Source organism: Neopelma chrysocephalum, unplaced genomic scaffold (assembly GCF_003984885.1).
Source record: "Neopelma chrysocephalum unplaced genomic scaffold, ASM398488v2 Primary Assembly neopelma1_63, whole genome shotgun sequence".
NCBI classification, from domain to species: domain Eukaryota; kingdom Metazoa; phylum Chordata; class Aves; order Passeriformes; family Pipridae; genus Neopelma; species Neopelma chrysocephalum.
In genome coordinates this window covers 15,652,686-15,671,493 of record NW_020897720.1, presented here as the reverse complement: position 1 = coordinate 15,671,493, position 18,808 = coordinate 15,652,686, and the positions used below count along the sequence as shown (strand labels likewise).

Sequence of the window (18,808 nt, the reverse complement as noted above, 5' to 3'; positions counted from 1 at the left end):
TTGCTGGCATTTTTGCCCCCTGCCATTCCAGCCACCTTTCAATAGTAACTGACTGAGGGAAGCAACAGTTTTCCTCTTCTGAACTGCAGAGGGAAGGAATCAGGGAGTGACAGCAGTGCTGTTTAACAGGCTGTGTCATCATGTCCTTCTGCATGTTTCAGTCACCTTTGTATAAGCACCCTCACCAACAGCAAGTCATTCTGTAAGTGAATAAGAGAAGGAATGCTTTGCTTTCTGAAACCTTGCTGGCTCTCCAGATGATCTCACCTATGTAGTCAGGTTCCCAGTTTTCTTAGGATGTTTCAGAAGTATGTGTTTCAAAGACAGACCTGTTCTAAAAGAGGATGTTCTCTCTTATCTCAGGAGTTGATACAGAAAACAAAAATCTAATTCACTAGGTTATGTTAACTCTACTTGGTGTAAATCATCCATTATTATTTCAATTTAAGTAATCTTTACAGAGCCATTCACAACTAAAGAACGAGGCTTGATGTTAATTTATCAGGAATAATATTTATCTCAGGACAGACAGTTATAGTAGGGGAGTAGCAGGTTCTACTGCATATTCTCTGTTTTTCTGAATCTTACATAAACTTTGCTCTCTTGACTGCACTGGCAAGTGTCCAGGTCCTAACCCAGCAGCAGCAAGCTGTCCATGTGTGACTGTCAGCCCAGGCCACGCTGCTCTGTCACTGTTGGGATGTGTTTCTAGCACAGGTGTGAGGTGTAAGCTCCAAATGAGAAGGAAACCCTTCTTCAGCAGCAGCACCTGGGGTGGGAGGTCCTGGCAGTGCAGCCTCACTGCCCCTGAACGGGGGTGAGCTCAGTGAATTCAGCTGTTAACTAATGCTAACAATAACAATGCCTGGGATTATAGAATTGCAACATTGGGGGTGAGTCTTTCTTTTCAGTGACCAGGAACTGTTGGATGAGAGAGAGATGGTTTCTAGCCTGGCATCCTTCTCCAAATTTGAAGAATCAGTGAACACAGATCCTTGTCTCAAGAGTTCTGCGGGTTTTGGAGGTCAGTCCTTTTCTACCTTGCCTCGAGAGAATGCTGAGCCCAAGTGCCCAGTGCCAAAGCCCAGGAGACCCTGCTGGCTCTCTGTTGGTTGGGGGGTGGCTCAGGGGGTTTCTGTTCAGTCCTGTGGGTGGGAGAGCAGCAAGGATGTACAGACAGGGCACAGACACATCCAGTATCTCTGTCTGTGATAGAAAGATAAAGCTCCCTGGATAAAAATATGCAAGACTGCACAAGATACATAAACTAGACAAATTATTTAAGAGATTGTAATATGCTGGTTAATAGTCTTTCCTTGAGCAAATGTCTTTAGGAGTTCACATTTAGAAATCAGCCTAAAGGAACAAACCCACTTTCAGATGTGTGTTTAATGAGACTTTACCAAATATTAACTAATGAGGTTTGTTTTATTGTAGACACTTAAGGTTAAATTTAATTGTTTTCACATAATTTTGGAATAAAGGTAATTTTCTTATAAACTTACTTCTGACATATGGATACTTCTCTACTTGATTTTTCTTCCAAAAGTAAGATTAACAACCTTCAACTCATTTTAGAGCTGAGGGAAGGTGAAAAAAAAGAACTTATTTAATATTCAGTGGGTTTTGTTTGTGTACTTTTACACAAGGCTGAAATACAACAAAAGTGGGAGTAGCTTGTTTGCCTCCTACTCAGAGTCACTTAAACCACTTTATTACCTGGATGATTTCTTACGTGACCAGAGAATCCATATTTTTCTCTTGGAATCTTATGGTTCACTGGTTTGTGGGTTGTACGTTACCAAACAAACTAATGTAGAAGTGTTAATTTATTGCAGTAGCTCCGAATAACATTAATCCGTGTTAGGTCCTGAATGCCTCAAATATATGATTTATTCTACTAAACATATTGCAGTAACTGTGGAATACATTGATAACCACTGTTATCCCCTGTAGCTCCCACTCCTTGACTGTGATCAGAGGTTGGATTTATGTCACTTCCCTGCAGATACTCACCTAAGCACTTGAGCAAAATGAATTCATCTATATTTGTCTCTGTTTTATATATTCTCTCAGAAATGGTTATGCAATAGAAATCCATAATTTAAGTGCAGGAGTTCCAAGGTTGTGCTTGTATTTTGGTACACTGAGGAATGTGCTATAAGCTGGTACTTGAACAGTGAGCAGGGGCCTCGTGGAAGTGCTTGGCAGGCACAAGTTAAACCATCTTTTAAATATTGCACACTGTCCAGCACCATTTATACAAAATCTGTTAAGATAAATATTTGAAATGAAAAGTTTTGATTGTCCCTTTCATTGTGGCAAATAATTTTCATGTGATTATAACCATCAGTGTTTCCCCTGCTTCTTTGCCATCTCAGAGGAAAAAAAAGGGGTAAATGAATAAGATTTCTCCAACTATTACTTGTGGATTATTTGGTAATTCATTTCAGGATACTGAAATTTCTTTAACCTCCCATGTTGGAGAGTATTTGGCACACTTGCATAAAACACCCCTTCTGACACCTGAATCTTTCCCTCTGCCTAGATTGAGATAAGCCAGTTAAGTGTTCCTTAATGAGGTTCATTCTCAACAGTGGCTTGCTGTTAATAGGAAAGATTCGATGTTTGCATTACAGAAACCAGCAAGATGCACCTTTAGTGCTCTGTATTAGTAAAAAGATTTAGAAAAATGTTTTATTCTCAACTTTTCTGACATACTGAAAGCAATACAAATTACATTTATCACAGATTTTACCTGTGGAGTTAGCAGCTTTTTATCTCTCTCAACCTTCATATTCACCTAACCTGCATATTAGTCATAATAATATTGAACTATGCTTGTTATTTTACATCCCTTGGAACACCATCAAAGGCACGGTGCTATAAAAGATTAACTTTCCAAACATCTTGGAAAATGCAGCCTATCTTTGTAAATCTCCTTCTGAGTTACTTTATACTCAAATTTTTTCTTACCTGTTTGCAAATATTTCAGACTATTAAATATATGGACTAAATTATTAATTTCTCCTGCTGCAAAAAATCCCTTTCTTATGTTGCAAATAATTCACTATATATTTACATCCAAGGTGCTGCATTTATTTCTTTCCTACCAAAAGTTGTTGAGCCTCTCAGAGAACATAAAACTTCCAGTGACTTTGCTGTTTTTACATTTGTAAAGGCTGTTCTTAAACACCTTGCTATAAACAGGAGCTTGCCATCTCGGGCATAAAAATGGACATATGTGTTTGAAAGCTTGCAAATAAAGAAACAGAGCAGGAGCAGGGAGTGCATTTTCCCATCAAGCAAAGCCACAGTTTAGCAGCTTTATCTGAATGCCTGCTATCAAACCTGTGGTTTCATGGGATGGTGCCTGTCCCTTCCCAGCACATTCATCTCCTCCTGCTTCACCACTGGTAATTTTACTTTCCATAGCCTCATTCAAACTTGATAACAGTGAAATACCCCATCAAATTAAATCCATCTGAAAGTATATAATTGGTTCACTGAAACAGCTTCTATTTCCTTCACTATTTCTTATGTTTATTAGTTCTTGTATGTAGTAGGTATTATATTTATATGGATCCATATAAACATAATTTTAATCAGCTGTGCCATCTTTCCATATATATGCCAATACATGTTAAATATAAGAGACAAAATAGTTTAGGCAGTGGACAAAAACCATTATGTTATAGGACAACTGGAAGAAAAATAACAGTTTAATGGCAGCTATTTTTATCCTCTTTATCCTATTTCCCAGTATAATTATTTCTAGATCAGTGTCCTCCTTTTTGCATGCAGGCTTCTGTGAATATGCTGGAGGTTTTTTTCCCTTTGCTCTAATGTATCCTTTTAATGTGTTTCCTCCAATTTGTATAGCTACCTTTTCTCCATTTCTCACAAAAGCATTCATAGCATTTGAAAATGCTTAATGCTTATATTCTTTTGTAAGCACATAATTTTCATTTATACATGTCAGCCCTTTCCTCCTGACAGTACTGGTATTTCTAATTGAATCTTACACATGCAAACATTGCAGTTGTAGATAATAAGATACAGATGCTGTTCCTCCCAGTTTAATCATGTGTTGGGTCACAGTGGCCTTAAGTCCCTCCCATAAATTCAGTGCTTGAGCCCCTGGGGAAGGATCCTGGTTCCCTTTGAGCTGCCTTGGGATCCCTGATGGTCACTGATGGATCTGCTCTGCATCATTTCTGACCTGAGGGTGCCACAGTTTGCTCTGGGCCAGGGGTGGGAGCTGGGCTGACAAACAGCAGCTCCTGCTCAGGAAGGTTTCATCAGAGACTGCAATTCCCCTGCCTGGACATGATATTAGTACTGTGCTTATCTTTGGAGGAATTTTTCTCCAAAGTTTATGTGAAGAGAATTGTCTGTCAGCAAACTCTACACTTGTTCCCAGGTGGCATTTGCTTTAACAGTAGTGTTTGAGAAATGCTGCAGCAGTAATTTTAGATGACCTGATGCTGTTGACTTTTGCCACCTTTTATTGTGTCCAGTGAGTTCCATCCACCTTTATATGCCAGGAAATGTAGTGTTGCTCTGCACACTCATCTTTTACATCTTGAAAGCCTTCTGGTTTAGCTTAGCTATGCCAAAATCTGAAATTATCAGTGGTGTCCTTGGGTGCCTGTACTATTCTAATTTTAATATTATTAAATATGAACCTACAAACACATATGTTTAAGTTCACATAAATGCGAAAATACTGATTCATGAGAAAGAACCAGCATATATGAATCTTTCTTCATGAGAAAACGACAGCTGACCAAAAAATGGGAGTCTCTTAAAGGCCCAGATCTTACTAAAATTTGGGTTTGTGTACAACTTTCTATAGAACTCCACACTTGTTACGAAGGACAAATTACAGCAATAGCCAGGTGGAAAATTTCTCCTTATAAAAAACCTTCTTTATCCTATCTTTTTATTAAAATACATACTTTGACAGAATTTTTAAGTTTGGTCTCAGTTGCAGAGACCTTCAGGCTTCTTCCCATGAGGAACATCTGGAGGCTTTGGGAGCTTTTTTGAGCCAGGTGCTCAGCAGGGACCCTGTCCCCTAAAGAGAGGGGCAGGATCTAAACCTGATCTAAGGCTCCAGTCCTTCCAACAGCAGCTCTGAACAGAGTGGCCCCTTGCCATGTCTTATTATCTGGGCTCCCATTCACCACAGAGCAGGAAAACTCTCTTGGAAGGCTGCAGAGAATGTCTGGTTCTGGATTTTGTCATCTCTCAGAAACTCAGGTATCAAAATCCATTGCAAAAACACTTTTTTCTTTGCTTCAGGGGCAATTATGATACTGCCTTCCTTGTCCTTCTTTTCTCTTATGTCCTTGCCTTACTGATTTAGGTTATTTAGCTTGCAGAAGTCTGTTGATAATCTTAGTTTCTGCAGTGCCTAATACAAGTGGCTCTTGTGGTGCTGCTGCATGACAGCCTTCACTGGCAGGGTAACGTTCATCTAATGAAGCTTGGAAAATTATTAATCAAATACCTCAGGAATTGCCAGCCTTCCTTGAGGATGGATTTTTTAAATCAGTGGCAGATTTACCAGCTAAATTTTAGTCAAAAATTCTTTCCGTGGGAGTATTGTTGAATGTCTGTCACTTCCAGCAGCCAAAGACTATCAAATAATCCCAGTTATCACTGGCTGACAAGTAGCTTTTGATCAGCAGACAAAAATACTAACATTTCTTCCCTAATAAAATATCTTTGGGCCTTGGTCCTCTTTGTTCTGATTATTTTCTATTATGTCCTAAAAAACTTCAAAAAATACATAATTACTTTACTTATTCCTTTTGCTAATATCATATTTTTACCTTGTCTTTTGGTATATCTGAGATGAGAAAAGAAGCGACATGCTTTCATAGAATCATAAAATAATTCTAGTTAGAAGGAACCTCTGGTGGTAATTTGTTTTAGTCCCCTACTCAAAGGTTGGATTCAGCTTCAACATCAAATCAATTTGCTCTAAGCTCAAATCTATCTCAGTTTTGAGTGTTTCCAAGGATGGACTTTTACAGCCTTTTTGGATAGTCTGTTCCAATGTTTGACCAATCTTCCAGTGAAGTTTTATTTTTATTTATCTAGCTCAGATTTCTGTTCTTGCAGTTTTGTATTTGTCCTGTTTTCTTCATGTTTAAAGCAGTGCATTAATACTGTTTACCAGAGAGTAAAGAAAGAAATCCAGATATTCACAATGAGTAACAAAAAAACCCACGTAGAAATGGGAGGAAAGGTGTGATTTGGGTTTAGTCTTCAAGTACTGCATCAACAGTTCATCCTGACATCAGTGAAACTGTGTGTGAAACTCAACCTTCCTCCCCAGCCCTGGGATGTCCCTGGCACATGTGGGTGCTGCCAGGCTGCAGGAGGTGGCTGCAGTGCCCCAAAGAACATCCCTGCAGTCAGTGCTGGACTCTGGTTCTGACCAAGGGGAAACAATAACAGTGTCCCAGAGCAGAGCCGAGACTGGAATTGCAGAGGAATGGGAGAGCACTGGGCTGTAGCAATGACAGAGGAGCAACGAGCCCTGTTTGGGTCCCGGTGCTCCCTCCCAGTTCCAAAGCATCCCTATGGAATGTGCTCGGAGGGACAGGAAGGGTTCTCAGAACCCCCAGCACCGCAGCCCCTCTGTGGCCGGGCTGTGACAGATGCGGATCCCCGGACACAGCGCGGGGCTGGGAGCCGGGCAGGGGTTGTGCCGCCTCCCTTGGCCTTGTTTTCCCTTGTTTTCCTGTCTCCATCTGCTGGGGGGAAGGAGGTGGCACTGCCCTGCAGGGACAGTGTGCCCAGGGCTGCCCCAGCAGGACACACCGACTGTTCTCAGCCTCAGGACCTCGAGCTCACGGTCTCTTCTGAGCTCTTCCAAGTGGTAAATTTGTCGGGTTTGTCAGACAATACAGTCTAGGCACTGAAATTTTATTCTCGAGGGAATTAAAGATTTTAAATTCTAAAAATGCATTAATGGGGCAGAAAGAGACTTGACAATTCAGATTTCTTTATTTAAAGAAGACCTCCATTAAAAATAACTTATTAGTTTTTAAATTGAATCTGAATTAAGAAATCTAGAAGTAAATTGCTCTCAGATATGTGTGTTGTGATAGTGTCACCTCTTCCTTTTTTCTTCTGTTTTTCCCCCCGGGGACATCATTTGGTATAACATGATCACAAGAAAGTGATGATGAAATGACTGTAATCAAATCATTGCAAAAGGCATTTTATTTTAAAAGTAGTGAAGCTAAATGAAAAATTCATTTTGTACAGTGAAGGCTCTATAGTAAAATTTGAGAACATTCTGGGTTTGATTTCGAGAGGCTGCAATGGAATTATGGCTCCTGGGTTGCAAGACACGAGACTTTTTAGTCACTTCAAATAATATTTCCAAATAACCCATTGCTTCTTAACATCTCAGAGTTGGTGTGATTTACAAACAAAAAAAAGATCAGTAACCACTGGGCATGTTGTCCAGCAGTGCTGGAGACAAGAGCTGCTCCCAAAGAAGGCTCTATTTAGGTGCTTTGACGGTGCAGTCAGATGTTTAACAGAATTATTTAAAGGCAATTTAGGCAGCAGTATCTACTTCCCACTGAATTTCACTTAGTCACTTCTGTAAATCCCATATGTATCTTCTTCATCTTTAGGCACTTTAAATATCTGGCCCAAAGGCAGTTGAAAATCCTGTTAAAGCTATAGGCAGACTTCTGTTTTCTGCTACTGAAAGAGAGCCAAATTTTTAAGGCTAATCCTCAAATTAGTAGGAATTTCAACCTTGGACACTATTGTTCAATGGGGATATTGAAATTGTTTATGACATTTAGTTAGTGTGACCTGTTAGAAACATCTGTGCATATTACTTTTCACTAACATAATTAATTTTGTGAGGAATGTAACCACAACCGTAGTACTTTCATCAGCTTTCCTTTTTCTCATTTCTTTTTCTCTCTGTCAGAAATTAAACTATTAAACGTTCCTGGCTGAAGACCAATTCTAATATTTTGTAAAATTAAAAAGTCATAAATCAAAGTAAGTATAGCTGTTTCCTTGAAGAAACAGTGTTTTTTAAGTAACAAACTCCTGCAGAGTGGAAAACATAAATTAGTGCTTTTTTGTTTGTGCTTTTTGTTTGTTTGTTTCTTTTGTTTGTTTGTTTTTATATAATATGTATATTAAGCTTTTCTACTTTTTTGAGCTTCCACAGCAGTATGGACTAGGGAGGAGTAAAGCCCCCACTGCAATGTTTCTGCTCTAAAACAAGTATCCAAAGAATAGAGTGGGTTTATTTAACAGATTACTCACAAAACCAACCCAATGGGAAACCCCTTCCTGTCCAGCCTGTTCCCCTGATGGGTAACAGCACACTGAGGACAGTGGACAGGGGTTTTCCTTTCTAGTCCCAGTGGATTTACCATTAGTTTTGTTTGATATTATTCCACTGCATGCATGGAACAGGGTTCCAGATGCATCATGGAATGTGTTCAATCTGTGTGCAATGTATGCCTGGCTCCATCCCAAATACACACCTGCACTCTGAGGAAGGGACACAGGATGGGGGATGAGGGCAGTGAGAGTGCTGGTGTGGTCTCAGGCCAATGCTACTGATTCAGTTTTTAGGTGCCTCTTCTTATAATGAACCAATTCCTATAAAGAACAAACTCGTAGCCTTAGTGTCAACACTTTAATATTGAGTTTCAGCTAGAGAGGTCTCTTTATTATTAATCTTTAAGGGTGTTTAAGATATAATTTCATATAAAACACAGATCATTCTCCATGGCTTGTTGGTACTTGCATTTCAGCAAGGAAATCCTGTTTGCAAGATTATTAATGAAAAGGCAGCACATAAATTTGCAAGCAGGTGAGTACACCCAATAGATACTTGGATTCTTCCCAGTGGGTTTTGGGATAATCTCTTCAGAAAAAGAAAGTGCTAACAAGTAACTTCAGTGATGTAGCTAAATTAACTGAAAGGTGTAAAGGGTGAACACATAAAGCAACAGCACTGACTAGTTCATAAGTGAGCCAGTAGGGATTTTTCCTGCATACAAATATATAAACCAGAAGCTGATTATAGTCATGACTTGCAAAATGCATTATTAGAAGAAATAATAATACATTGATCACTTGCACATAAATAAAGAGTTGTAAATGGTTTACCAATTGCAAACTAGGAGTGGAGAGATTCTCTTCTTATTTGTTTGGTTTCTTCTGCTGCTATATTTTTTTTAACATGAATTGATTGACAATTTACTGGTTTACCAAATGATTCTGTGGCACTGTGAAACATTCTGGAGATCATTATTAATAAGATGACACTCAACTCTGCAGTAACTTTTTAGCTAATCCAGACCTTGCAGCTCTTGCAGCTCTTGTTTAGTGAATTATTAGAAGACTCTGGATAAGAGAAATAGCTGTAACTTATTGAGACTAAAATAGGCCTTTCTCTCTCCCTCATGCCCTTACAGGGATGCATTTAAACAAAAACCTAGATGGCAAATGGTTAAGGAAAATATTCAGGTGGAATCCAGCAAGTTGCACGTCTGGTTTGAGCAGATTGCAGCACGTTGCAGGTTTAACACCCTCACAGCCTGCAGTGTCCTGGGGCCTTTGGTGCCCAGGGTGTCCTTCTGACCTGGCAGATGCAATGGAAGCACTGCAGTGGTTTGCAGGGCAAAGACTTGTCCTGTCCTTTGCAATCTACAGGGCAACAGTACATTGTCCTAAAGCTCCAGAAGGAGCTGCTGGACTGTCCCATCTGGGGGATCTGAGCAGACAGGAGGAGCTCTGGGCTGGTCTGTCAGAGCCTGTCTGCTAATCTGGGTGAGTCATGACTGGAAAGGACTGTCTGAAACAGCTCAGTTTATTTTGGTGCTCTACAAGAGTGATAAATAAGACTCAGCATTGAAAGGAACTGATTGCAAGGACAGGATTTCTAGGAGAGTGATATTCTGTGCTCTTAGGACAAAGCTCAGGATTTCTAATGTACTTATTCTACAGAGTTGAAAAAGAATTTGACTTATCCTGCATCAGAATGTATATATAAGAGTTGACATTTTCATAAGGCTGCTGCTGATTGCATGGAAGCACCACGCTCCATTCTAGCTAATATAATCTATTTTGGTAACAGACATTTGGGTCAATCTGTTCTCATACAAATTCTTAATAAACACATTCTTTCTCCCGCCCCATGCAATCTGAATAGATGGGAAGATGGAAAGCAAATGGGCAGGCTAGAAGCATTGCATCCTTATATTTCCAAGAAATGTTGTTATTGTTTACCACTATATAGTAGGAGGACTATAAAAACAAATCTTACTTTTTATTGTAGTCTATGAAGTTTCAGGGTACGATTTCAGAACTGTATTTTCTGAGTCAAAGAATAAAAGCTGCTATTTCTGCAGACAGATGGCTAAGCATGTAGTTCTCCTGTCTGCATGTGCAAGCAAAGATTATTGCAGTGTCATGGCTTGCACCTTGCTTTCAAACTTGGGCCTTCACTTTATTTACAAAGCTGTTTATTAAATAGTGTAGGAAGTTGATTTCACTGTGCCTCTTTTTTCACAAGGGTTGTAGAATATAAATGAATTAGGGTTATGTTCTGAAACCATTTTATCTTACAGCAAGATTTAATAGGAAGTACATGTAATTAAAATTAAGACTTGATTGCCAACTTCTGATCTCCTCTGATGCTCACATATTTGGTTATCTTAGACAGTGCTAGCGTTACATTTTTCAATAACTGAAAAGTATTATTGCATTTAAAAATATTTAGCAGTTACTGCACAGTTGTTCCATTTAATAACCTAACCAGTTTGGCTAAAATCGTTCAAATCATTTGAGTCTGTAACACATTTCAAAACACTCAGAGGAGTCTGTGAGGCTGCAGAGTCAGTTCTGCAGCACCATGGACAGCTCGTGTCATCCCACACTTTAGGAGAGACAATGAAAGGCCTTCAGGAGGCCTTGTCTTGGTGAACAGGGAGATGCACTGAGGAACTGCCCTGCAAGACAAGACAGTCAGAGCTCAGAGGGAAACCCTCCAGGGGCTGGGGGCTGCTGGGGGTGTTGGTTTGGGGGTTTCTGCTTTGGTGTTTGCTGGGTTTGAGTGTGGGGTTGGTTGGGGGTTTTTTGGAGAAGGCAGCCTTGTAGATAAAGCACCTTTTTGCTGATGCAGAAAACATTCCTCTTTTCTGGAGATCAAAGATTTGGGTTTTGATGAATTCACAAGAGGAATGAATCCTCGTGATGGTAGATTCTGGGGAGAGTGATGTCTGTCCACTCTTTGCACTAAGAAATGTCTCTGACAACCTGATCAGGAGAACTTCACCATTAGAGAAGCTGTGACAAGATGTCTCTGAGGAAAACATTCCTGTGCCAGAGCCCATTATCCAGTATAAGTGCTTTATTTTTAATAAAAGCCATTGAAAAATGTCCCATTATATGTATGTACGATGCCCAGTGCTACTGTCACAGAACCCCTGTGCTCCTAAAGCCCAATTTTAAACCTTTAAGTAACAGAAGCTCAGTTTGGCTCTCAGATTCAGTTTGCTAAGATCATGATTTTCTGAGCCATTTTAATTTAAAAAACCTAGGACCTGAAATTCTAGTGTCAGCATGAAGGGGAAAAAGCCAAACAAAAATCCCAACATCTTTTCCTGTGGATATTCTGCTTTGAGTGACAGGCTGGGGTGAGAAAAGAGAGGGGAGGGAGAGTTTTTCTAATGAGTAATTTGATGACTCCTCCTTTTTTTTTGGCTGACAACTAAAAGTTCTAGCATAAATCTGTTGTAAAAATCAGCGTGTCATACTGGCTCACGATAAAGGCAGTCCACAAACAAATATAATTGACTGAAGTGTTTGCAGGGCCGAAGCAGAGGAGGTTCCTCAGTTGTTAATGAGCTGCAGCTCTCATTCCCCGGGGCTGGGCAGGGCAGGGAGGGCTCCCCACGCAGCTCCCAGTCCCTGCAGCCAGCAGTGCTTCATCACCGCCTTTTCATTCCGCTTCGCTTTTGGCTGCAGGTTCTGTCAATACTAATTTAGTTTTTTAGCATTTTATAATCCCCCATTCAAAGTACTGACAAAGTGGCCGCGCAGCAGCGGTTCTGTGATTTCCCCCCGCCTTCAGCCCATTCCGGCATCTCCGCCGGTTTCCTTGGAAACTGCCGGGGGGATTTGGGATCGGAGCAGCTCCGGTGGATCGGGAGAGTCGGGGCAGGTTCGAGTGCCAGACACCTCCTGGGCTGCACAAGGAACGAGCACAGAGCGATTCAGGGTTTAAGGCTCCTTTATTTTTGAAGGGAGCCCCGTGAGGAGGCACATCTGCAGTGCCTTGGGAAGTTTGACTGGAACGAGAATGGATTGAAAATTTCATCCTTGTAGAAACCACAGTGCTTTGGGGGGTTTATCTTCTTTTCTGTTGGTTTTTTTGGGGGGTATTTTTTTCCTCCCCACGGACACTTTAAGTCTTCATTTCATGTCTGGAGCTATTCCTTGATTTTTGTTTTTTTTCTGGTGATATCTATTATAGGACTTGTTTCTGAGAGGAAGGAGCAAAAAAACCCCACAAAACCCTAAACTAAAAAAAGCCCCCCAAAAATCCAAACCCCATACTGAAAACAGAAGAGATCTATTTAAGAAACTATTTATTGTTATGGAATATAATATTCTCTATTGTCAGAGGAATAGAAGGAATTCACATCCTTTGAGCTGCTTATATTTTTCACCTTTTTTCTGTCTTAAGAGTTTATATCAAAATGACTTACTGGCCTGTCCTGGTCCCATTGATGACTCCAGGACCACTGCTGGGCTGCAGAGTGGGGCCTCAATATCCTTCACTGTGCTCTGCCTACATTTTTTCAGCAGTGCAGGAAGACATCTTTTGTTTTCAACCAAAAATTTGTTGGTGACTAAGGCCTCCTTATGTCAAATTGTCTCTGTTACTTTTGAAAAAAGCAAATTATATGGCATAAAGCAAAAATCATTGTCTCAAGAAAATCTTCAGAAAGTCATGGCCATAATGTAGTTTCCCTGTGCACTGGTGTTGCCCATAGAAGTCTCCTCTTGCTTCCTGTTTCAAGGTGGTCAAAAACATTCTGAGCAAAGCTCTGAATAAGAATTTTCTTTGCAACTTTTTAAATAATTATTTATTGTGTGAAAAATGAATGCAAACTTCCCTGTTATTTCTTACAACTTTTCTCCCCAGCTGAGCAGTCAGAGGGGAAGCACAGACCCCAGACCCTGATACCTGCAGGGCTGCTCCACCCTCACAGCTTGGCTGGAGCTACATCCCTCTTTCATTCTTTGAAAGCAGGAAACCCCAGGAATTGAAGGGTTGGCCTCCAGAGTAATCAGCTGCCTTTTTCTGCAGGGATGGAGTACAACACTAACTGTACTTATGTCTCACAAAAAATTACATTTATTACACATAGGTGATTACCTTCATCAAAAAACTTATAATCTTTTGAAAGAATAAAATCAAGATTTTAGTCCAGACCAACAGTCTTTAAAATCATTTAGCTGGGAATCAAGTGTTCTTCTACACTTCAATGTGCCAGGCTGTTGCAGCAGCTTTGTGTTCTGCTGCCAAGAACTGAAGTTGGGCATCTGGCCTGTGGTTACCTGATTCATCCCTCTTGGCCTTTTGTGTATGGGCACAACATTGCCTCTCTTTTAATCTCCTGGAGTTACTCCAGTTTTCCATGATTTATTGGAAAATGAACATTAGGAGAGAGGAGATTTCCTCAGCTCCTCTCCTTTACTGCTCTTTGTGGGTTTTCTGTTTGTGGTTTTTGGGCTTTTTTCTCTTTCTTTTTTTTCCCCAAGGTTTTCTGAGTTTTATAATGTTTATCCTTGGTAAGTTTTCCCTTAACATCCTTCCTAATAATTCACTGACAACAGATTATTTTCTCATCTTCCTGTGCAACAACTTATCCTGGGGGGTTGGTTTGTTTGTTTTTCATATAAAGCATTATTGTTTGTACTTTTTTAAATTGTATCTCTAATTACTATGCTATGAATTATATGGTTTGGTATTATATATATACTATTCTATTTTTTTCTCCTTTCTATGGAGTTTAAACTTTTCATGAAAAAAAAACCTCAAAAATCTATTACAAATTAAAAATGACAGAATTGATTCAATCTGAGCAGTCCAACTTTCTGAGAGAGGATTCGAAACTTAAACTGAGACAGTGTATTGAGATTATGATATTTCTTATTTCAACATGAAAAATAGAGCTTATTAAAAGTCCTTTGTGCCACTAATCCTAATATCAAACCTGAAAATTAAGACTATGCTTAAATATCTTGAGATTTGCTGGGCTAAAGACACTATCTCTACTTTATCTGATCAATTTTCCATGCGTCATAACTTTTAATTTATATTACTTTCATAACTTTTAATTTATATTACTTACCATCTCCTTCACTTTTTTTATTAATTTAATTTCTACCTTCACCTGATCACTGAAATGAAGTTGTCTCTTTCTAGTACTGTCATAAATTTGGAACTTCTAATATTCTGCTCTTTAGAATCCCCTGATTCTGCAACCTTCTTTTTCTTATGCTTTTCTTGCCAGCCAATGGATTCCTTATTTTGAGGGATGGATTCCTTATTTGCCCTTCCAGGCCCTGGAGGTGGGGAGTGCTGCCTGTTTGTTCCTGGTGACAGAAATGGGCAGGATAGTTGTATTTCAAAGACCAGCAAAGTCCAGAACAGCAGTTTCCTGTGCTTTGAAAACACCTTTTGTCCCTCTGGCTGCACAAGGTTGTTCCCATTCTTCCATCCCCAAGTTCTCCTGATGTTGCTGGGCCCATCCAGCCCAGATGGGGCTGAAGGACTATTCTAGGTCGACCTAAAGACAAGAAATTCAAAGCCAGTACTTCTGAATTTGGTGTTTTTGGTCTGCCTGTTGTTTTGGAAATGGTTGTAATTTTGCTGTGTTGAAGAATAAGTAATGTCTTCTCTAAGGTGAACCCAAGATTAACCTTGTTTGAAATTTTAGATTGTCACTGCTATTGAATCTGTTCATTCTCCTAAGCAGTGGACAGTCTCTGTCAGTAAAAAAGAAAAAAATAAAGTGCAGAAGCCCAATGGAAGATGGATTTGTTTACTTTTTTTGTCTTGTGCCTAATAAGAAATTGTTAGCAGATTTAACCTTGGAGGCTGGAGATTAAGCCTGATGTGCTGCATTGAATATTCAAAAGCAATTGTCAAATGCACTTTATTTGTGATAGGCTCAGAGCCAAAAGCTAAATGGATGAACTTGGAGGGGATTCTTAACATACAACACTTAGCAGTAAATGTACTTACCAAGATATGGCATCTTTGTACACATCTTTATTTACAGGAAGTGTTGAAATATCATCAAAGAATTTGACAAAAAGGATCCCAATTTAAATTCAGAGGTGTCAGTAACACAACTCTCCTCCTATGAGACAGCAGCACAAAGATAATGTGCAGATGAGCCACCACCTCCCTGGGCAGCTCCCTCAGCAATCCCAGGATAATTCCCACCTTGGATTGCCTTTCCAGTGCCTTCGGAAGGTGGGTGATCCAACGGGATAGTTCTGCTTTAAGGGCAGGAGAAGAAACAGATAAAAATAGGTGTGCACATGGAAACTGTTTCACTTTCCCATATGCTAATAGGAAACTACTGGGCCTCTTAATCATCTCTCTCATTAGTGGCTGCATTTTCAAAATGGTCTCAAAAAGATCTTTCAGTGTGACTAGCCAGGGAGAGATCTGCACAGATAAAATTAAACAGAATTTTGAGGAACAAAAAAGGCTTGGTGTTCTCATGGAATAACTGGAACACAATTCTGAGTGTGCAAACAGCTTGCACATAATACAGCTTTTTTATCTAAAAGAAGTCTTTAAATACCTATCTCTTTGAACAGTTTAGTGAGAAATATTTTACATTATTTTCTGCTGTTGAAGGTGACAACATTCTTGAAAATGTTTGAATGAGAATTTTTGTTACTTTGGAAATTTTGAGTATGAAGAACAGAGCAGTGCTAAGGCCAGGGACCCACTGCTGCCAAAGACAGAAGGTAAAACCCAGTGAGTGTAGGTGGAGACTTACTGAAAGGAGTGCAGTATTCAGCACATTTATCTATATATGCACAATAAGAGCCTCAGATTGTCTAACTGTGTATTTTTCTGAGGAACAGAAAGCTACTCTTCAAAGATGGAAGAAGTAATTCTCCAGCAACCCCCTATATTGTTGATGCCATCAATGCTCACTGAATATTTCATTATTATATATTATTTTATAACTAAGGCCTTGTTTGTTTAGAATTTAAGATAAATGTGTTGCACCATGTGAGGTGTTATGAACATACATAAGACAGTTGCATTGATTTGGGACATGGCTGAATTTCTTAACCTGGACATGATTCATTTCTAAGAGTTGGGATGTTTTGCAGGAGTCACTGCCAAGTTTTGGCCGAAATCCTCCTCAGAGTGCCTTTACCATAACATGCAATGTTTGGCTTTTGCTTTACTCTGCAAAAAGATTTATATTGAGCCTTCTAAACACTAAAATCTTCTTAACATAGATCACATCTTTTCAGCACTGTATGTGATAGATTTTGATGGATTCTCTGGAGCACAGTGGAAATAAATCACATCCACCCCAGAATATTCACCCCTTCCCTCATTTATCCATCTTATTTGCAGATAGACTTTTCTGCTCATATTTTGAACCAGCCATTTGTAAAAGGGTTCTGTATTAGAAATGAATTGTTTCATGTTGTAAAAGAAATGTTTATTACATCCCATAATGTGCAGTCATATGAGTGTGTCTATTCCAAGCCTGCTTCTTAAATAACATCAAACATTTGGACACACCCTTTCTTTTTTTCCCTTAATTTCTGCCCACTGGACTCAATGACATTTGCCAGTTCATAAAACTGGTTCTAAGAGCCCCTTTCAGGACAGGTAGGAATTAGGATGTGACTGCAAACGTTCAGATAAAACAAAACAAATGATTCTGGGGTTGATGGCTGGGCAAAGTGATGCCAAGGACACTTTAACTGCTCCAAACCCAGGCAGTTCTTGGGATCCAGGGGCTGGGGAGTTGGAAATTCAGGTTCCCCACTTGCTTGGAAAAGGGTCCTGACTCATTTTAGCTCCAGGAAGCAAATAAACAACACACAAGCTGGAAACTGTGTTTCTAAAGCCACACTAAAGATATGCAGAACTTGCAGATGTGTAGCTATTTTAAATAATTTTAAGAAAGCTGAAACAAATCACTGGTTTCCAATCAACTGATACCTCTTCAGTTATGAAAGAGTTTCTAATAGTAATTGCTAATGTTTCAACTCCTGAATTTCTAATCTTAGTTATCACCTGTAGATGCTAATTTATTACTATTTTGCCTTCATCCAACCTTACTTCACCTCTGTTCATCTTTATTATTTCTTATAACATTCTTCCCCCCTTAAAATGTGTTAATGTGCTTTGAATTTTATAGAAATCATTTAATTCTTCTTTCCCTATCCTTTATATCCCCATCTCCTCTTTATCAGGGTTCCTTGTTCTGTGACTATTTAGAGGGCCTTTAAAAGCCTCTTTTTAGGAGCAAAGCTTCCTATCCCATTTGTTGTACAACTTCATGGCACAGTGTTAAAAAATAACACCATAAATATAAATTTTAGTATATTATTTAAAATCTGTGATTTACCAGCAGGTTATTAATTATTTGAACTCCTTAAGCTTCCTCTAGCCTTACACAAAAAAAAAAGAAAAAAAAAAGGTGATATATTACAGTTTTCTCTTGAAAATTCACATTTTTTTTTTAATCCACATTTAGGTTAACCTCAAAACAGTTTATGGTTTCCCTGAATTTATGTCATGCTTTCTTTACATTTATAATAACTCTTGTCTGTACTATCTCAACCAAATCAATGCTACTGTTCATACCCCATGGAGTTTTCTGAGCTTTGTATTTCAGTACCTTGTTGAGGCCACAGTTTGGAAAGATGAAATTATTCCAGATTTAAAAGTATATATCTGTTGTCAGAATTTACTTATCACTCTTATAAGGGTGTTTCTCTTTGGTTGGTTGGTTTGGAGGTTTGTTTCTCTTTTTAATGAGCAAACCTGTTCTTTAGGAATGGTATGTTTGGAACGTATCAGAATCAATTTGCCCAGAATCAGGGAGTTGTTGTGTGAGTGCAGTGACACAGAGGAACATATTTAGAGGGCATATGGCAGAGAAAGCAGGGTGTGCTGCTCCCTGGGAGAGCTCTTCCTATTCTCCTGCAGCACTTCACTGACTGGAGCACATACACATGGGGCTCTCTTGAATGTGTATTAATTGAACACGAGACCATTTCCTAATGATGAATTCTCTGCTCATTTAGTTTCTTTCTTGTTTACAGAAATAACACCCTTGAACAGTCAGTATACAGTAATTGCTGGTCTCCACTAAAGGAATTAAAGAACATGTCTTTGTTATTCATGATTCAGTTGTTTTGTGCATAACACACAACTTTCAGCTGAAGCAAAGCAAGGAAAAAGGCAGAGGAGATGATACAGGAATATATTCTGTGTATATACATAAAGAGATGTAATTACCAGGTGACCCAGCACAGGATGTGTGTCTGTTCACCCCCAATGCTGGCTTGGGTTCCAGCACATTGACACCTCAAACAGGGGCAAAGGGCAGCTCTTTGGGGCTCTGCAGTGCAGGGACAAGAGGAAGGAAACTCTTTAGGCCGAGGGGAGCTGCAGATGCCAGGGCTGAGTTTCAGATGCCAGGGCTGAGTTTCAGATGCCAGGGCTGAG

General features: G+C 39.5%; 1 long non-coding RNA gene across 1 annotated transcript in view; it reads left to right on the top strand.

Annotated features, from left to right (window-relative positions):
* The window catches only part of LOC113967393, a 42,570-nt gene that overhangs the window by 16,878 nt on the left and 6,884 nt on the right, over window positions 1-18,808 (top strand). Inside the window, exons 2-3 of the long non-coding RNA XR_003534155.1 lie at window positions 912-1,024; window positions 7,973-8,046. This is a non-coding gene — a long non-coding RNA (uncharacterized LOC113967393). The remainder of the gene's footprint in view (window positions 1-911; window positions 1,025-7,972; window positions 8,047-18,808) is intronic.